Source organism: Thalia democratica, chromosome 2 (assembly GCF_965202585.1).
Source record: "Thalia democratica chromosome 2, ktThaDemo2.hap1.1, whole genome shotgun sequence".
In the NCBI taxonomy this organism is placed as follows: Eukaryota; Metazoa; Chordata; class Thaliacea; order Salpida; family Salpidae; genus Thalia; species Thalia democratica.
In genome coordinates this window covers 46,577,886-46,593,501 of record NC_139166.1, presented here as the reverse complement: position 1 = coordinate 46,593,501, position 15,616 = coordinate 46,577,886, and positions in this window count along the sequence as shown.

The following is a 15,616-nucleotide window of genomic DNA, read 5'->3' as shown; positions in this document are numbered from 1 at the left end:
TACATCACAATACATATGAAAATTAAGACAGCTATTTAATTTGTATTGTAAAGTTAGTTAATCTAGTCTTTATGCTTAGAAAAGCAGTAAAGTGCTTTAATATATGAAAAGTAGTATGTAATCTACTTTAAATAAAAGTAAAATAACAACCATAAATTAGTAATCAATAAAATTTAACAACGGTAAAGACAATAAAAGTCACAGAAACTTGATATAACGTGTTTTTTATATATTAAATGTTGGTAATGATTAAATCTAAATTATAACAAAATCAAAGTTAGACACAATTAGGAAGCAGATTTAGTTTAAATGTAAACTTTAAGAAAACAAAGCACAAAAAGAAAAAACTTGTTTTTAAGCTTACAAAGCACTGACTGATAATTAAGTTACAGCGACATACATGAAATCACAGTAACTTAAATTACATAAATACTGAATATAATAATTATTAAAATAATTAATTGTTGTTTTATAAGGAGCAGTGTAAAGTAAAGTAGCAGGTGTTTAAGTTAAAGATCTGATACTGATATTTAAATTATTTAATAATTAAACTGTGTTATAACTGAAAATTAAAATGTAAAACATAAAACAACAAGGTGGTCATATGCTAAATATAAATCTACAGTAAAAAAAACCTCTAGCACTATTGGGCGTAGTAGGTAAAACAGCACGGTCTATCTGTGATTTGAATACAGGATTCCAATAAAACTTGGAACTTCACACATAAAGATATGAAGAATTATGGTTGGAGGGTAAAGTGAGTATATGAAATGTCGGAGGATAGAAAGTGTCATGTGTTAAATAAATATATGAAAAATAAACGGATAAAACTATATTTTACTTAGAATATATAATTATATTAATATATATTAAGTGAATGTGTGTGTTTATGTGAAAGGTGAATGAAAAATATGGAAGGTGAGAAAGCGCCAAGGTGTTATTTTAAGAAGTACCGTCGGTTGTGTACACATATGTTTGAAATATCACGTCTTTTATTTAGTAATTGTTTAGTATCTTCTGCTAAAATTGCCATTCGTTCAAGGTTGCATATTTGGCAGATCTTGCTCGCGCTACTGATGTTATTGTTGGCGTGGTGAAGGATGCTCCATTCCATTTCTGGTTTGGTACCATACCTGTCAAAATACTGCCAAACGAAGTCTGACAATCTTGTGCTATTCTTTTTATTTAAATGCTTAAAAGTATACTTATGCCCGACGTACCTACCTTTAAAATGACCTCCTGTCGAGCCAATATACAGTTTATTCTTTTCATTATCATTATTGTTATTATTATTTTTGTTGCTATGTTCACTAAGATTACATTTAACACGCACCTTATAAACGAAGTTTTTAATTAAGCAGTACCATGTAACGGACAGTTTAGTTTGTTCGACATACGACAGTTACAATTTTTACTTACATTGTTCTTGAATTTAAATTCAAGTTTAAATTACTTCATTGTTATTAATATTAATGATATTGACATTATTCTGGGTTACTACAGTTATTATTACCATTATTAATATTTTTATTATTGTTACTGTTATTGGTTATGATATTGTTATTAATGCTGTTATATTAATACGGTTACACTATTACCCTTATTACCACTATTATTGTGATCACTATTACTATTAAAACATCAATTATTAGGTCCAACTGGGTTTATATTTTTAGTTAGGTTTTTACTGATACTTATAGTTATAGGTCTATTATTATTGTTTTTAGTTATTAGATTAATTTTATCATTATTGTTTGTATTAACCTTGTTGTTTTTACAATTATTATCGTTTCTGTCTAAACTAATATTAATTACATGTGTATTATCTGAATATTTGTTATTATCATTAATAGTTTTATGTTTATTATTGTTTTTATTAATTTGTGCGGTCAACTCGTTGTATTTAGGTAAAACAAAGTTATTATGTGATTGTATTATTGACTTGACGTTGTTCATACAACTATAAAAAAATATTAAAGTTTTTCTAACAAATTATTTAAGGTAGCAATTGTAATCTGGGAAATGTTTATCTACTAATCTTAAAAATTCCTTACCCAAGTTTATGTTGATGCTAGAACAGTATGGTGGGTTATACCACAACACACGGCTATTACGAGACTTCTTACTTTAATGATGTTGTTATTACTTTATTATCATCATTACTATATTTATTATCGTTATTAGCGTTAAAAATGTCATTAAAATTGTTATTATTAGTATTATTGTTTATTTTCACGTATGTTAAGTTACATTTAAAACCACTTTTTTTAATACATTCTCATATGGAACTTTTATTTTGTTTTATATTTCTGCACTGGATGATAATGAGCTTAAGCGTTTCTGGGTCATTATTGTGATAACTTTTTTTATATGTCGAGGGTGATAGGAATTTGAATTAATTAAACAATTTGGTTTTCGGAAAGGGCAAAACGTACCATCAGATAGGCTTAAGGTGACATCTAAAAAATCAGTCACTTGATTACCCAGATCTAACGTAATTTTGAAACCTATATCTGACATTACCTTAAACACTTGTTTCCTTGTTCTGTCGAATACAACAGGTTTTGCTAGATCTGTTACACCTAATCCATCGTATCTATACAAACCACAGTTACTGAAAACATTTCCCAGTTTACTGAGGATATATAATCCGACAAGGTCACAAATCTGTGCACCATAGAAGCTTCCCATAGGTATATCAAAAAAAGTGTCATTATTTTTCTTTTTCCAAACATTGTTGTCTGAAAAAGTAAGGAATCGCATGCATGTAGAATAATTTATTTATAGGAATCGGCGAATTTTGAATACATATAAGCATAGTTTAAAGAATTTAAAAGGTTTTGTTTGGTGATAGAAGGATAGATTTCAACTATATCAAAACTGACAAAACGCTAATTGCTCTTATCATCCAATGACGAAAACCATTTTAACAGCTCACTGATATTTTTCCATTGGATCGAACCGGTGGCAGTTCTTACATCATTAATAATGCTTGCTAAAATAACTTTAGATGTTTAACTTTTATTAATTAATTTACGTTTTATAGTTGCTTGAAAGTTATCCTTATGGTCTTTTATAGTAATATACGATTTAGAAATAATTAACTTACGGATACGTTTATCTGATAAACTATTCTTTATTAATATTTCTTGAGCACAAGAGTTTATTCGGTCGACGGAGTTTTTATAACATTTTTTTAACCTTTTGTAATGGAATTGTTTAATAACTTTTAATAATTTTTAGGACCGATTTATATAACTTGTTTGTTTTATCTGCAAAAACTATTAATTTGTTAAATTTTTTATTAGATTTAATTTGATTGCGTAGATTTCTTTCAAAATTGTTAAACTTGTGTTTAAAGCTAATGCTAATAATTAATTCATACAATTCCGATTCAAAAGGCAACAATTAAGGGCATACCAGGGTACATTTATTGGTAGTGAATGGTAATCTAAAACTACGCTAAGTTTACTACTATTTAAGCAAACTTTACTTCTTGTATTATTGTTATTAGGCAGTTCATTGGCTAAATATTTTTCAAAATAAAATGCTCGCCATCTCATTTTTTGGATGAGAGCATTTGTAGATAAAAAAAGTATGGAATGGAGCATCCTTCACCACGCCAACAATAACATCAGTAGCGCGAGCAAGATCTGCCAAATATGCAACCTTGAACGAATGGCAATTTTCGCAGAAGATACAAAACAATTACTAAATAAAAGACGTGATATTTTAAACATATGTGTACACAACCGACGGTACTTCTTAAAATAACACCTTGGCGCTTTCTCACCTTCCATATTTTTCATTCACCTTTCACATAAACACACACATTCACTTAATATATATTTATATATCCTAAATGAATATAGTTTTATTCATTTATTATTTATTTCACACATGTCACTTTCTATTCTCCGACATTTCATATATTCATTTTACCCTCCGACTATAATTCTTCACATCTTTATGTGTTAAGTTCCAAGTTTTATTGGAATCCTGTATTCAAATCACAGATAAACCGTGCTTTTTTATCTACTACGCCCAATAGTGCTAGAGTTTTTTTTTACTGTAGATTTATATTTAGCATATGACCACCGTGTTATAACACAGTTTAATTATTAAATAATTTAAATATCAGTATCAGATCTTTAATTTAAACACCCAACTGCTCCTTTATAAAACAACAATCACGAAGAAAAGCGCTCAAATATTTGGTCCAAGAACCTGGGGTACGAAAAAACTTTTCGGTTATCGAGTCACAAACCAGGACACAGTTTAAAGTCATGTCCATCAATTGTTTTAATAATTATTATATACAATATTTTATATATGTATTTTAAGTCATTCTGGTTTTACGTATGTCGCTGTAACTTAATTATCGGTCAGTGCTTTGTAAGCATAATAACAATCTTCTTTTTTTGTGCTTTGTGTTTTCTTAAATTTTACATTTAAACTAAATCTGCTTCCTAATTGTGTCTAACTTTGATTTTGTTATAATTTATATTTAATCATTACTAACATTTAATATATAAAACACACGTTATATCAAGTTCCTGTGACTTTTATTGTCTTTACCGTTGTTAAATTTTATTGATTCACTAATTTATGGTTGTTGTTTCACTTTAAATAAATTAAATATTTAAATTAGATTACAAACTACTTTTCATATATTAAGGCGCTTTACGGGTGTCTTGCCAAACGTGAACTTTTTTCCTTTAAATATGCACCAGTTTTTATGTGAACTTTTTTCCTTTAAATATGCACCAGTTTTTATTGCAGGTTTAATGGGCACAAAATGTTACTGTTTTGGAATAACACTATCAAAACCAAAACAAACAAAGTTAAAAAACTACTTGGAAGTTGAAAATATCCCAAACTATTCAAAGTAATGTACAAGAAATAAAATTGTATTGTACCTCATAGTTTGTAAATTAATTTATGTCCCTAAATTTATGAAATATTTACTTATTACTTAAAAACTAAACTTTGTTCAACAGTCATAAAGTTACAAACACACAATCAACAATATTTTGTACCCCTAAAGTAAAAATGGATGGCTAAATTGTTTTGAGAAAAAGATTTAAGAAAAAAAGTTTAAGAATTATTTTTCAAAAACTGTTTTTTCATAATGATGTAGTCTTTTTTTGCTGTTTTGATATAAAGAGCTCTTTTAACTTATTTTCATTGTACCTCTTTTTTTAATTTGAATTTCAAAAACTGTTAAAAGCAACTGCTAGCTAGAACATAAAGTTCATTATATTAAAATCGACTTGTAAAAAGGGGCATCATAGACCCCCTATGACCAGATAACATGTGTGTTAGTATTATGATGTATATGTTTATTTTTAGAATTCATTTTTTGTGTCCATTTTATGTGGTTGAAGCTAATTGATTTTTTGTATTTAGTTTAAAAAAAAAACTATTTTCAAACAGTCATAAAGTTAGAAACACACAATCAACAATATTTAGAGCCATAAGTAAAAATAAAATATATTTAAAATAACTATGATAAGATTATTCTACTGACGAGTATCGAATGCATGCATTGATAAAGTGTAACGCACTTGACTGCTCGGCCACCGTCACTTCTATAAACCGGCAAATTTAGCGTTTATATATTTGATAAACTTCGCTTTTTAATAACAAAACTATTTATTGCGGTTATACTTCATACACAACTATTATTTCAAACAATATGTGATAAATCAAGTTTTGTTGTTTGTAAATAATAAACTAAAACTAACATATACTATTGAAACTAGTATAAAATCTTCAAATAATTTCTTTTTTCATCTTACTTCTTATTTTATTCTATTACCTTTCACATTTAAGTCAATGTTTAAGTAATTTATCCACTAGAAGTTGTTCACCAATATAAACTGGTTGCTGAGAATGAGATTGGTATAATTAGTTAGGAAAGTAAATTGTATGGGGTATATGCTGTAGAGCGAACTTTTCTACTTGGGAATTACTGCTCATACTTAAATAAATACAAGAGTAAAGATATTGAGTGTATTTTTTTACATCTTTATATTTCATTGTCATCAAACCTAAACATCCGCAAATTAAGAAGCTATTTAGTAAAACAAAAATTTAAAATAAATTTTATGTTTGATTGATCACAAATAAAGTTCAGTTTGTTTTTGTTACTTAACTTACTACTTTAATAAAGATATACATTTGTTTACTCTTTTGGGTTAAATGTTAAATTTTCTGTTATATAAGTAAGTAAAAGGTTTAAATTATAAAAAAATAAGTTAAGTTCTGTGAAATGCAACTTTGTTAATGTAATAAACTAAAACAAAAGATTTAATTTTTTTCCCAAGATTGTATTTATTAAAATTTTTCTATGTGAAATCTTTATAGTAGTGGTAGTATGTATCAAATAATATTACTGTGTTAAAAAATAATAAGTTTTTAGCATTTAATTTAAGTACTTATTACATGTGTTAGATAAGTATTAGAATTTAATTTTCATAAACACCGACTAAATAAGGTGAGGACTTTATCATTATGAAAAATATTTCTTATAGAATACAATTTTGATAAAAACTTCTAAAGTTTGAAAAATATATTTGTATCTATCTAGCCTTTTAAGTACTAAATATGTTTATTGTTTCAAGTATTTATGCTTGAGAATTTTTTTGTTTGAAATATTAATTTTAAGTGATAATTAGATTAATATTTCATTAGTTAGGTAGTTTAAAGTTAAATAAAAACTGAACAAAAATTAAGAACTTACTGTATAACACAAATTTTCTTTTAAATAATATCTACTTTACAAATAATCGTGAAAAATTAAAAGTATATGCTTTTTAAATAAATTAATTTAGGTTATTTTTTAATCATTCGAGTAACTATTTACAAAATAAATTATAGGTTCGGACGTTCGGTTGTTCTTGTTTACTAATAAAAATTTTTGTAAATAATTTAAAAGTTTATTCATAAATAAATTCAGTTTTTAACGAGCAAAATTGAAGTGTTTTGAAATTTAAACCTAGTTTGAAAAACTAAAAAAAGATTTAAAATAATTATTACCTGATTTACAGTATCTTCCATAAGTTAAAAAAACAGTTAAAATAACAGTTTGTTTATTTAAAAATAAAGAGAAAACATAAATAGAAAATTTAGTAATTACACTAGTTTGTAAGAAATATACGTTATAAATAATAGTTTTTTCAATTTATAATAAAAAATTAAATATTTTTTAAAGTTATTTTCTTTTTTAATTTAGTAGCTTGTTTATTTTTGCTTTCATACCTTCTTTAGTTAGTTCGAAAATTAACGATCTTTTATTATTAACTTTCTTTTTTCTTTTTTGCTTAATTGAATGCATTAGCTTACATATTGTCTTTAATTAATTTGTGTTGAACTTTGAAAAATATTACTTAACTGCATGTTTTGTGCTCAGTGATGCTTAGTGAACCAGTAAAAACTGGTGCATATTTAAAGGAAAAAAGTTCACGTTTGGCATGACACCCGCGCTTTACTGCTTTCCCAAGCATAAAGACTAGAAGAACTAACTTTACAATACAAATTAAATAGCTGTCTTAATTTTCATATGTATTATGACGTAATTATTGGATGTATTTTGTTCAATTATTGACAACGGTAAAAAAAGTTTGAGCTTGTTATTCTTTCCATTAAAGTAAGTGGTTTGTTTATATTATGATTTGTTGTGTATTTTAGTTTACTTAATTTAGACTTAATAATTACAAATATTATATAGTTTTATAACAGTCGGATTTAACATTAAATATTATTAAACTCTAAAAATTTGTAGAAATTATTTTATTTTAATGAACACATGTATACACCTACTTTAGCTTCCTATTCTTTCATTACAGTATTTAGTTTTTTACAGAACCCAGTTGAAGTGTGTTGATTCGTTAACACACAGAAACATATGCTGGTACAATAAAAAAGATTACTGTATAATTTGTTTTCTCTAAGGAACTATATTCTATAGTTTTACTTATGGACAAGGGTTGCGTATTAGCAAATAAAAAGTTATAGTTTTTGAATAAGTTTTAATTTGTTTTGTTAAATAATTAAATATTAGTTTTTAAAGTTGTTATTACTCTATGCCACTAAGAATACATTTCTAAAAATTTAAATAAATCTGTAGTTTCTAACTAATCTAACTAGACAATATAGCCTCTTTTAGCTAACAATAAACCCTAATGAGAATTTAGTTAAGTACCAATGAGTTTATTCATAACTATGCGATATCTTACCCATTGAGATACCCTAAAACCAAGGAGTAAGCAGAATTTTATAAGCCGTTGGCGAGTTCCCCTTAAAAACACTTGTGTGAGCCGCAGTGCTTAAAAAAGTCTTCTTGATGCCGTAGTCATTATAAATAAATATAGTAATCATTGTAAATTACTATTCTAAATGAAAAACTTGATAAACTAAGCAGTAATAGAACTTTAGTAAAGGGTATATTATTATTAAAGAAAGTGTTACTGAAGTTTTTACCACTGCTTTTAAAGTTTAAAGTATTTTCATTGCTTTACAGAGCTTTGTATGTTTTTGGTTGAAATGGCACATTACAAATGGCTTGGTGAAGCACTAGATACACGCTTTAAGACTTGGTAAATGTATCAAACTTTTTCTGCACATAAATAATTGTTTCTGATTATTTTAATTCTTTTGGCAACTTCAATATTTTTTATTACAGTATAATTACTATTGTAATAAAACAATTTGGGGACTTGAACTTTTTTTTAACTCTAGTTAAAACCGTATAATTATTTGTTTTAATGAAGTAACAGATTATCATAAAGTTTAAAATTGCCATTAATTTTCTATTTGTTTAAAAATAGTGGAAAAAATTATCTAAGAACAAATCTTTTTAACTACATAAGCTTCGAAACAACTATTATCAATTACTCAAACAAATATCGGGGATATTCGAAAACTTAATTCGTACTTGTTTTAAAAGTTTACAGTTTTTCCAAAACAGTTATGCCTTTTTTCTCATATAATTGAGTTATGTATGAAACATAGTAGTACTTGGAAGAATTTTTCTTAGATATTTAAGATTTCGAAGTCAATATCGTTCATCGTTGGGTTTTTGGTATGAATGTTATTCAAAGGCTTTTCTACAGTAACTCTAGATTCTAGAACAATTTGAAATAAGGCGTAGGCAATGTTTTTCAATCAACGGGCCGGATCCGAAAAAATTTTGTCATTTGTGGGCAGGAGTATTTCGAATTAGTGATTTACCGGATCTAGTATCCGGATCAAGCCGAATAATGACTTTTTAGATCCGAATCCGGCTGGAAACTAATTTCAAGTCGAGATAAAGATCCAATCGGATTCTAATTTAAATAAAAGTTTTGGATTCAGCCTGAATACAAATTTATTGATACAGATCAGTGGCGTAGCGTGGTATTTTGGTCAGGGGTGCGCAAGTTTTTTTTCTCAAAAAATCCCTTAAATTAAAACTTTTGTTATTTAGCTATAAAAAGATCTTTTTATAGGTAATATAATCGAAATAAACTTATTAAGTAATACAAGTTCAAAGTAACTGTTTTAATAATACTTAAACATTACAAAATTAAACAATTAAAAGAAGTAAAAATTTTATTAGAATTACTTATACTTGCACAAATGTAAACTTATTTAATATTTTTTTTTTTACTACTTACAGTAAACTTAATATCTTTAAAAATGAATATACTCAATAAAACGAAAGTATCTGTTTTATTTACGAAAAAAATATCAATCTTTTTAATATACAATACAACAATGATAACAACACCTCATTGCACACAATTTAAATAAAGTTACGCAGAAGTTAAAATAGACCAACTTTATAACTGTTATTACAGTTTATTAAAACTTTGTAAAACTGTTAAAAGTATACTTATTAAATTTAATTCATCTGATTGTTTTTGTTTAAATTAAAAATCACAAACAAAGTTTATTTCTAATTAGGCCAACACGCTTTTTCTTGTATGTTTACAAAAATAAAGTTCAGAAAACAAGCAGTAGTCTTAACATTTAATGTAGCATAAAAAAAACTTGTAAAATTGTTTAATTTTCTTTTAAGCGTGACGTATTTTTGTAAACTTTTTGTAGAAAAATCTGTCATAAGGTTATACCTTTGCGGTGCACTACATTAATTGCGTGCTTTTTCAGTCTAAAATCTTATGAAGTTAATGAAGTTATAAAATTTTTCCTAATGGAGTTTTTCATCAACATCGGTGCGTACTTTTGTTGCGCACCGAATCAGTATATTGGGTAATTTCACTAACTTGTCACTAATTGGTATTCAAAATTTTGTTTAGCTTTTCGAATATTAGATAAACATAGTTGAAAAAAGGCAATTTAAGCAGAAAAATAAACAATAAAGGATAAAGATATTACAACTTTTTTTTACTTCTTTTCTTATTTAGGTGGCACGCATGCGCCAGTGTCCCTCCCCACGCTACGCCCCTGATACAGATGATCACTTTTTTAAATTATTCAAATTCAAAAATTTTCTAAAGTCTGACAGCTTAAGATGTAGATTGAGACATGTCAGATGTTTAAATATTGTCTATAAATAAAATTGACATTATTATTGACAAAGGTACATATGTAAAATATCGGACTTAAAAAAAATACTTTGGTTGGGGTAATTTTACAAAAAGATATTCCAACTAAGTTAGAACAACACAAAATATTAGGACAAAATGGTGTATTTATTAGTACACATTAATTTTTAAAGTAATTATTTAGCATGTTCTTGAAGTCAGATTCTTACAGTCTTGTTTTGTAAAAATATGCAACAAAGTTTTGTAAAAATTTTGTAATATTGACCCTTTGCGGGCCTATAAATTTGCTTGCGGGCCGGTCATTTTAATTTGCGGGCCGGATCCCATTAAACTTTAAAAAACGGTCGGGGCCGGTTTTTTTCACTCTGCGGGCCGTACGTTGCCCACCCCTAGCTTAATACAAACGAGCAGATGATAGGTTGTGGTAAAAGATCAGTTATGTAAAAAACTACACTACAAGACTCTTATAAAAACTACTTTAACAATTATTTTTATAAACTCTTTTCCTATGTGTGTTATTAAATACTAATTTCAATATTTGTCATTGAAATTCATCTGCTTTTGAATGATATTAAGGCTGACTAGTTAAACTATATCTATGCTTAAATAAATTGTAGCTTTTTATAAGTAAACACGACAGAGACTTTAGTTAACATATCGCCATCATTTAAGGATTAAGGACTTAACAAACTTTAGATTTTATCGAAGTAAATTTTTAACATGTTTTTTAAGTCGAGTTGGTCTCTGTTTTGTTATACAAAATTTGAATATTCTTATTTAGGCTAATTAAGAAGGTATTTTTAGTTTAGTAACTCTGAAGTTTAAGTAAAAAACTACTTATATTCATTAGTTTAACTTAATTAAAGAAATTTGTTACTGTTAAAAAAAAGAATTTTATAGGTATGAAATTAACTACTATACCTATTTGATAGAAATCGACTTAAAAAGTTTGGGAAATACTTTGGATTAAAAAAAGTTGAGATGTAACCAACTCTCGGATGAAAAATTATGTTAATTGATAACTTATGGGAAATGACCTGTTTTGGTTTGATAATTCTCGAACTACCGCAGACTCCGGCTAATATGATATATTTTTCAAACCAGTCCGTTACTTTAATTTTAAAAAATTACTCTCTTTTAAAATGTATCGATTTTTTTTCAGATATTTTGTAACTGTTCGTATCTTTTACTACTTCATTTTATAAGTTAAACTTAAATTCAGGTATAGATAAAACTCCCCACCTTGCGCTTAGTTCGACAAAATATAACAAATATATTTTTTAGTTTTTAAATAATAAAAACGCATACCTTAAAAGTTCTGTTCTTAGAACTTAGAAAAATATATACTTCAGCCTAAAGCAGTCGTTCTTAATTTGAAATATACTTTTAATGATTTATGCAAAGTTGATAGTTAAAACCAGTTGTCTTCAAGGGGTGCACCTATGCACGAAAAAATTGGTCTATAAGGCTTTTAGGGTGCACAAAACTTATACAGGGGCAAACGAAATTCGTTTTCGAGTCGTGTTTCACTCGGAAATAGCTCAACGTCTGTCCAACTGGTATACGAAAGGTTTTTTTTGTACATGAGGACGTAGAACAGATTATTTTGAGCGCTTTTTTGTGTAGACCAACAAATTTTTTGAAACTTACACTAGTTATTCCGGAGTTTATAATGAAAATCAACAAAGGTTTTAGGCATATTTGAGGAGAATTTAAAAACTTACGGATAAAATATGAAAAAAATCTTTATTTTTGGCAGTTATGAGCTTAGGGTCAGATTAGAGCACATGTTTTAATTACTATCAAGACCACTGGTTTAAACTATTTTTAACAATAAAAATGATTTAAATATAAATATACTTCATTACATAGTAAAACCTTTTGATAATCATTAAAAGTAGAAAACATTTGATTTTAAATAACTAACATTATTTATCTTGGTCAAGACGTCAAAAGGTATATGAGGTGTACGATTCGATAACCAAAAGGTTCTTCGTGTATTAGGTCCTAGGACTATATACTTTTGACGTCCTTTTTTTTCGTTCAATAAACTATCTTAAAATTTTTCCAGCGCACTCTAAAATAAGTTATATGCACAATACTTTAGACAACGCACACTTAGTTAAAAATAACTAGAAATTTATTTGTGTTAAAAAAAAAGCTTAGTTGACTGAAAAGAATGGCAACCCCGTAATTCATTAGTTGAACAATAATCTATTTTAAATCTATAATCTTTTAATGCAAAATTTCAACATGTACCAAACTTATTTGTAGCTGTATTACCTTATTTTCAAAATATTAGTACTTTTTAAACGATGTTCGTTCATTGCAGAAAACAGTAACAAAAAGCAAGTTAGGTTTAAAATATTATAAGCTCGCAGTTACTAACGGACAAAAATGAATTACTATCTAATTAAATTATTACAAATAATAATACTAATATCTTTTTTAGACAAATTTACAGTCAGTAGCAAGTTGGCACTCTCAAAAATAAATTTTAATTTCACTTTAAAAGGTTTTATGTGAGGAATAAAATTACTTATAAAACTCGTGACATTTATCTCATCGCATAAAATATGACAACAACCTGGGTTAGAGATACATTTGTTCGTCCAGAAGCGGGCTCCTATTTAACAGTGATCCGACCCATATACATCCTAATAGCTAGATTACAGGCGAACATACCAGGGTTGCCACTCGTTTTTTCAAAACTTTTTCCAGGTTTTGCAAATTTCTTCCAGGTTTTTAAAAGTAGACATTTTTGGGTCTGTCTTTAGTTAAAAGTTAAGTTTAAGACATGAAACTGTGCTAAATAGTATAAAAACATTAAAAAGAAACTGTAAAGCTACTTTAAATATGTTTTTTAATAAAAAAAATTTTGATGATGACAAAAATTTTTATTTATATGATAAATTTTTTGAGTCAAATCCAAATTTTACTACTGAACATGTGAAATTTGTTTAAAATCCAGGTTTTTTTTCAAAATTTCTCAAATTCCAGGTTTTTTTGGCCTGAATTGTCAAATTCCAGGTTTTTCAAGGTTTCCAGGTAAAGTGGCAACCCTGACATACACGCATTTAAATGCAATTTTAGTCTGTGTAAGAATAAGAATTTTTTGCACTTGTAGTCATTTTTTGAATACTAGAAAACCATGAAATAGCTTTTTGGTAAATAGTTTCCATATTTAATTAAAACATAATAAAAATATGTCAAATCAATCAAAATCATTGTACATTAGGGGTGGGCAATATACGGTCCCCAAAAAGTAAAAACTGCGGCCGGCGAGCACGTTATTTCTAACACTAATTTATTTAGATAAATTTATGTTATAAGTATCTGAAGAGAATTATTTAAGCTTTTTTAATAATCTTTTTCTAGCTCTGATACAAGATTTTTGTTTGAAGTCTATTTTGATTAGTGCAGAACTAAAACTACCTAAGCGTTACTATAAAAATATATAAGCATTACAATATACTTCAATAATATAGTTTAAACAAACTTCTAATTTTAACAAATGATCGATTTATTAGTACAAAAACTCAACGTATTTAAATACTATGATAACTTTAAATTTGCAAAGAAGCTTTAATTAATCAATATGTAGTATAGGCTATTAATATAAAATATTTTAACGAATTGAAACAAACAAAGCACGAAAATTAATTAATAAATTTAACGTGGACAAGGGCGCAAGTTCTTGGACAAAGCTTCTAAATCTCCCAGCAAATTGTTCTTACGTTCGCTCAAACCTGAAAAGTGAATTAAGTTTTTTTTTTTCATTAATATGAGTCAGAATTAAGATAGTTATAATAATCAAAATACACTATAAGTTGTAAACTAAGAAAATATTTTATTCTAAAACATATTAGAATTTAAAAAAGAACAAAACGCTACAGTAAAAATAAGACCTGAATAACATTCAAAATGTTATGTTTTATGGGGATGTTTACTTGTAACATTCTTAAATAAAGACACAATAAATATTTTTAAATACTAAATTTTAATTCAAATTTCAAGTATTTCAATGAGTTATCAGTAAATAATAAGCCTTTAGTCAATTACAAAGGGCATAGTATTTAAAACATATAAAACAGTTTTCAATACTTAAAATTATAATTTATACTGAAAAATTGTTTACTTATAACTAAAGTTTTTGTAATCTAAACAACAGTCGGTTAGCTACTTAAATATTTATTACAATTTATTAAGAACATAGTACTTATTTTATAACTGGTGTTATACCAGAGGGGTCGGCAAACTACGGTCTATGATTTACTTTTCAGCTAAAACCATACTTTTTGAGAAAAAAAAGTTTGTGAAAAAACTTATTAAGCTCTAAACTCAATTATTAGTAATTACTAATGCTTAATTACTGCTTTTCTAAGATATCTTAAAATACTATCTTTTATTGATTGCTTCAACTTTTTTAAATCACTGCGGCACACGGAACTTCTTTTAAGTGTGCGGTCGCGAGCAATTTTTTCTAGATAAGTTGGCTGCCGACCCATGCAACATACTGAAACTAAAACATAAACACTTTAAGCATAGTTGCCATTCGTACACCATATAAAACTACTGACATAAAAATTAATTGATATTTTATAATTTTGATAAATTATCAACCTTAAAATATGTCTTTACCAAATATCTTTTATAAAAATCAAAAATCTTGTACAAACTTTATACAAGAGATTTTTGCATACGTAAATAACAGCCATTTATTATAATACCATGTGGGAAGGGTAAACCTTGTTTTTTTTTAACTATTATCAGTTGTTATTTACCGTTTATAAAGAATCAGAGTAGCTTTTGAGATACAAGCGACTAAAGTTTGAGAGTTCTACAGTTTTCTAAAGGAATGAGAAAACAAAATGTACAAATAGGTATTTTTCTGAAAATATATCTCCTCGTTCAGTATTTTAACAATTGTATTAAAACATTCTCAGTCTAATCTTAAATAAACTCTTAACAAATGTAAAAACCACTTTTTTAAATTACTTTTTTATGAAAAAAAACTAAAATTAATGTTTTTTTTTAACGTTTTTCATGAAAGTTTTTCGAACTTC